Source organism: Octopus sinensis, linkage group LG2 (assembly GCF_006345805.1).
Source record: "Octopus sinensis linkage group LG2, ASM634580v1, whole genome shotgun sequence".
NCBI lineage: Eukaryota > Metazoa > Mollusca > Cephalopoda > Octopoda > Octopodidae > Octopus > Octopus sinensis.
The window spans coordinates 112,931,971-112,938,123 of NC_042998.1; positions in this window are offsets into that span (position 1 = coordinate 112,931,971).

The window sequence follows — 6,153 nt, forward strand, 5'->3', positions numbered from 1 at the left end:
AAATTCATATCTAAATTAACTTACATCTTTTTTGTAACTTTTCTAAAATAACTGTTTTATACATGTTTCATTAAAGAAAAGCTGCTTGCCAGTTACAAATTGCAAACAGTCAAACCGGGAAATTTCAATGAATTACATAATTGAATTTCTCAAAACTGTAGTCGTTTTAAAAATGCTTATCATTCTGATCTGGAAAGAACGGCTGTGCTCATGGCTTTGACAAGCCCTCCAAAACCAGTGAAACCGACCCAGTTAATGTTCCACCGGTATTGTCTTAAATTGACGGTTGCAGTAAGAAAAATGCATGAAGAGAATTCCGGACGACCGACATTTCGGAAAGAAACAATTAGAAGCTGATAGGGTAGAACCTGAACTCAATATTGGGAACAAGAGGACATAGATGTATGAGTTTCAATGAATGTAACACGAGCTCGGTCAAGCAGCCAGCTCTCAGGACCTGATGATGCCACGGTAATGAGTGGTAGGAAACGAGGAGATAGGAAACATATCTATATGCCAGAGGTTGTAGTGTGTTGCTGAACCACTTCATTGTGGTACTCACATGAGCTTGGTAGAGAATCAGTTGTTCTTTGGTTGATATGTATGTATTCACATATCCATACATACAAGCATACACGCATACATACACAACCAAGACTTGCACACACGCACACATATCCCCCAAAAAAGCCTCCCTTTTTTGTTTGCTTGCTTTCATTAATTTTTTTTTAAACAAGACTATTCGGATCTTTACCTTTTGACTGGAAGATACTGGTAGAATGTGTCATATTAAACATCTTTTACTCTTAGGGTTTTTGAGAAAAGTTTATATTTACGAAGTTATTTCGTGTTAAAGTTCTCGTATTAGGCTAATTTCAACCAATCAATGACGTCTATTGAGCTGAATAAAGTTACTGCTGTTGTTTGTCAACAACAACTTCCGGCGGTGTATATTTCGTTTGTCATTGTTATCTATGACATATTTCATCTCAGTTACGCTTGTATGAGTAAACGAGTGTATCTGAAGCATGTTTACTTCATGGCACCACCATAATCGTTCATGCATTTCTACTGCTTTTAGTTTTTTTTTCCTGTTTTTCAGCTATTATTTTCGGAAATACTTTTTTGCACCCCCACCCCTACCCCTCCAATTTCTTCATTTTTCATTTTTTTCCGTAACTCTAACCCTAAAACCCCAACCCTAACCCTAACCTAAAACCTTAACCCTAACCCCAACCCTAAAGCCCTAACCCTAAAATCCTAGCCCTAAAACCCTAAACCTAACCCTAATCCTAAAACCCTAACCCTAAAATCCTAACCCTAAAACCATAACCCTAACCCTAAATCCCTAACCTTAACTCTAAAACCCTAGCCCTAAAACCCTAACCCTAATGCCCTAACCCTAACTGTAAAACCTTAAAGCTAAAACCGGTACAAACGCACGAACGATGTCATAAATAACAGTGATAAACGAAATATACACCGCCGATAGTTGTTGTTGAAAAACAACGACAGTAATTTTATTCAGCTGAATACACGTCATTGATTGACTGAAATTACCAAAATACGAGAACTTTAACGCGAAATAACTCCGTAAATATAAACTTTTCTCAAAAACGCTAAGAGTAAAAGATATTTTATATGACACATTCTACCAGCATACGAAGTTTGAAAGTGTTTAGTTACAAAAAATTATATTCTAAATCTGCCGGTCAAAAGGTAAAGATCCGACTATTCAATTTTCGCGGTTCCCTTTGCATTTTCAATGATAGTCTGTTTATTGCCAAGGCATCTGTAGCAGCAAACAGTTTCAACTTCCGCTTGTGAGGACATGGACTCATTTCATTGGCTAAAAATATATAACTTTAAATGCTTCTATCTTGTTAATTATTAATCCCCCCCTCCAAAAATGGATGCAATATTCGTCATTGTAAATTATGACATGATATAGGGCGCAGCCATTACTCTACGTATTTGTTACGTCATACATCACAAACTCGTGACGTCACACTACTTTGTGTGTACATCCTAACGTAAAGTCACTTTCATTGCATCTCCCTTCTTTGTAAACATTGCAAGAGGTATTATTGTAGTCAAAGTTTAAGTTATGGCAAAAGGAGGTAACTCTCTACTACCTCTGTCGTAGTAGTACTTTTGCTGGTCTTGATGTGCTTTCAACTGATCATGTAGCTGTTTCTGATCCTGTACCTGAGGTTTCGGCAAGGCATCGGACACAGATAAGCGACTCTTCAGGCGCCTGCTCATTGGCAATTGAGTTGGTGAAAGATTGACCATGTCAACCGGTGTATTTCTGTACTCAAGTAGAGCTAAGTAGACATCTCGGCAACTAACTTCTGTTTTCTTGAGCAGATTTTTTTACTGTCTAAACTGTACGCTCAGTTTGTCCATTTGATTGTGGGTATGTCGGACTTGATGGTGTGTCTTTGAAGTCCCATTCTAGAGCAAAGTTGTGGAACTCTACACTCATAAACTGCGGTTCATTATTTGTCATGAGCTTGAAGCGGCACAAGCAGTCAGCGCCATATTTGATGAAATCTCGCGGCAGCCATTGCCATCTCTGAGACTGGAGCAAGACCTCACCTGCATCCATTTGCCATGCGCGAGATCACAACAAGGCTCGCAATGGCAAGCTGGATATAAGGGCCCAACAAAAACAGATCCATTCCCTTTTCACCACAAGCGCTTGCTGAGCACATTTCATTGGCTGGGTCTCCAAGCTAGTCCTGTCTGCATGTTGTATTTCCAGAGGCAATGGACCCACGTTAACGAAGATACAACGAAACGCACACAACTTGAGATGGTATGCTGAGAGCAGCACACTTCACCTATTCCGTAAATAAACTAGTTATAAATTGCATTTGTACTTAAAGACTGCTTTCCTCGCCTGCTGGAGCTTGAACTACACGAAGAACAATATTTAATGGGAGAAGGCGATATTCACCAGATATCGTAAACCTTGCCTCCCATTATAAGCTCATCCCGCAGGCCGTGTCTGGCAAAAACAGATTTCACTGCTGTGATTGTCATTTTACTTGAAAGGTCAGACAGTTTCACAATTTCAGGGTACTTTGAGAAATAGTCTACACACACCAGGTAGTCAATGTTCTTGCACACAAAAAAGTCGGCTCCGACTTTGGCCCACAATCGATCAGGAATTTCATGGCTCTTCAACGGTTGTTTCAGATTACTCTTTCTGTTCTCGTTGCATATTGAACATCGCGATACAAATTCTTCAATTTGTACAGCCATTCCTAGCTTTGGCTATGTGTATGCACTTTGACACTCCGAAATGAACATCATGAATTCTGTTCAACATTTTCGTTTGTAGTGTTGCAGCTTTGAAGATGAGGTCATCAACAACAGTCAATTCAGCTCAAATATTCCACTAGTCTTACGCACTTACTGGAACATAATTTCTGTTTTCTAGCCACCCGCACAGAATCACTGATTTCAACTGTTATAGTTGTGGGTCATTCGCTGTGGCAATCCTAAATTCGCTCAGCTTTCCTGAGGTCATCGGCAGTTGTGATATTAGGTCCACATCACACTCGGTTTCATCAAACTAATTTTTACTGGCTTGAAGATATGCCTTGCTCAAGGCATCTGCAACAATCAGTTCTTTGCCGGGTCTGTAGGTAACATGAAGATCATACTTCTATAAATGCAGCAATGTTCTCTGCAACCTCTGAGGAGCTCTACACAAGGGTTTCTGAAATATGATTTCAAGAGGTTGTAATGAGTTTCTACTTGAACTGTTTTCCCGTAGATCTACATATCCCGTAGATCTCACATCCATATAGGATACCTAGTAGATCTTTCTCAATCTGCGCATACTTTTTTTGTGCACTTGTCAGTGACCTCGAAGCGAACGCTACAAGCTTGTCAGCTTGCATCAACATTGTTCCTAGCCCTTTGGAGCTTGCATCCACTGATAACGTTACTGACTTTGTAACATCAAAGTACTGTAGTACTGGAGTTTCTTGAAACGTTTGCTGCCTTTCTTCCTAGTGCCATGCTATGTCCTTCGGCAATAACTCTTATAGCGTAGACTCGGGTGAAATTCCTCTCTCCCATTTATTATATATACGTGCATTCAGCCGTAGCAGGGAACAGCTAGCCTTTGACTCTAATTGAATCATGTTGCATCCACTACTCTGAATGATTAGTATTGGCGCAATTTGTCCTCTAATCGGTTGTGCCAACATGCCGTAGACAACCAGTCAGACACGTGAGATAGCCTGTTTACTACCCTGTTTTAGCCTACAGCTCCTTATAAAAACTCAGTGTTGGGTCCTCGCTCTAGGTCTTTGGTTCCAGACCTGTCAAGGTTTAGCCACTGACCACGAAGACACAACCAGTTCCAGTGACAACATCACTACCACAGCAGCTATGTTGAGACTTACCAACTTTGTCATTATGACACCACTATAATGTCCTTCTTAACATCGTCAACATCATCTCTCTACGTACACAGTTCAGGAAGCAATTCACCCAGATTCCAGCAGTTCACTGTTCGTGAATTATTTCACTACGAATCAACAGCGAATATACAACCTGCATGAACTCCTGTACCAAGTGACCCAGACAGCAGCATCACAGCCACGACTTCACGTACGACATGTACCTGTAACCGACTCAGCATCATGGACGCGACTTCTTGATACAGTATTTCAACTACCGTGTGCGATCGACTACGAACTGGTATTATTATCTTTTTTGTGTCTATGAACTTCTCACTTTGATGGCTTATAGACGCTTTCACTGTCTTCTTCTTATTGCCATCCTTAAATGTATTTAACACGCGCATACATCTATGCCTACATACACATATACGCTTTTGATCTCATGACGGCTTGTATTATTCTGTATACATGGCGCACACGCAGACACACATGTTATCATATCAATAAATGTTATCTTAATCATTTTTATGCGGTCGTGTCTCTTTCTATCGGGTATTTATTTGCTTTATTTAATTTCTCTTTATTGTAACGCTTGTGTGATGTAGTACAATACAGCCATTCTCGTCACCTCATAGCAGTCCTTACTCTCTCGTAAAACTTCAGTTTCACTGGAGAGATTTGGCATGAACTCTCCCAGAGAAATCTCATCACATCTGTTTTGTTTCCAGGCTCCAGCATTTCTCGATAGGTTTCACCTTTTCAAAATTTAGCTTCAATCCCTTGTCAGTGAGAAGATGCCCTATATATGCAACCTCCGCCATTCTGAACTTGCATTTCTTGCATTCAGTTTCAGGCCACTTGACTGTGTTCTGTTCAGAACGGCAGGTAGGCTTTCATCATGTTGTTTGACATCTGTACCCCAAATCAAAATGTTACCAACAACACATTCTCTACCTGATAAACTTTCTAGGATCTGTGACATTGTTCGCTAAAATACCTCCGGCACCGACTTCACTCCGAAAGGTAGTCGAGTGAATCGGTATCTACCGAACGGGGTACTGACTGTACACAATTTGGAACTGCTTTCATCAAATTGCATCTGCCAAAATCCAGACTGCGTCAAGAACGGTGAACAACTTGGCACCTGGCATTCGTGACATAATTTCCTCAACAGTTCTCATGGAATAATGTTCTCTTTTTATGGCACGATTGAGATCTTTTAGGTCTATACAGATCCTAATCTTGCTTTATTTCACTACTGTCACCATGCTATTCACCCAGTTTGTGGGTCGAGTCACTTGGACGACAACTCCAAGCTTGGTCATTCGATTAAATTCTGCTTGCACCTTGTCCATCAAAGCAGCGGGTACTTTTCTCGGCGAGTGAACCACGGGTGTGATTTTGTCCACTAATTCTATGTGGTGTTCTCCAGACATGCATCCGAGTCCTTGGAACAGCTCTGGATATTCTCCCAGAATGTCTGTATTCACTTTCTGAATGTTATGAACTCGCTGTACGAACTTCAATTTCTCAGGTTTTTCTTCCCAGGATGCTTGATCGTTTTCCTCCACAACCTGGAATAGTAAGTATTTCATTCAAAGTGCCACTGACTTCACATGAAACTGAGAGTTCTATCTTTCCAAGCGGGAATCACTTTTCTTCGAAGTATGATACAAGTTTCACTTTTGATCTTGACAGTTCCTTATTCTTCAGATTCAAACTGTCGAAC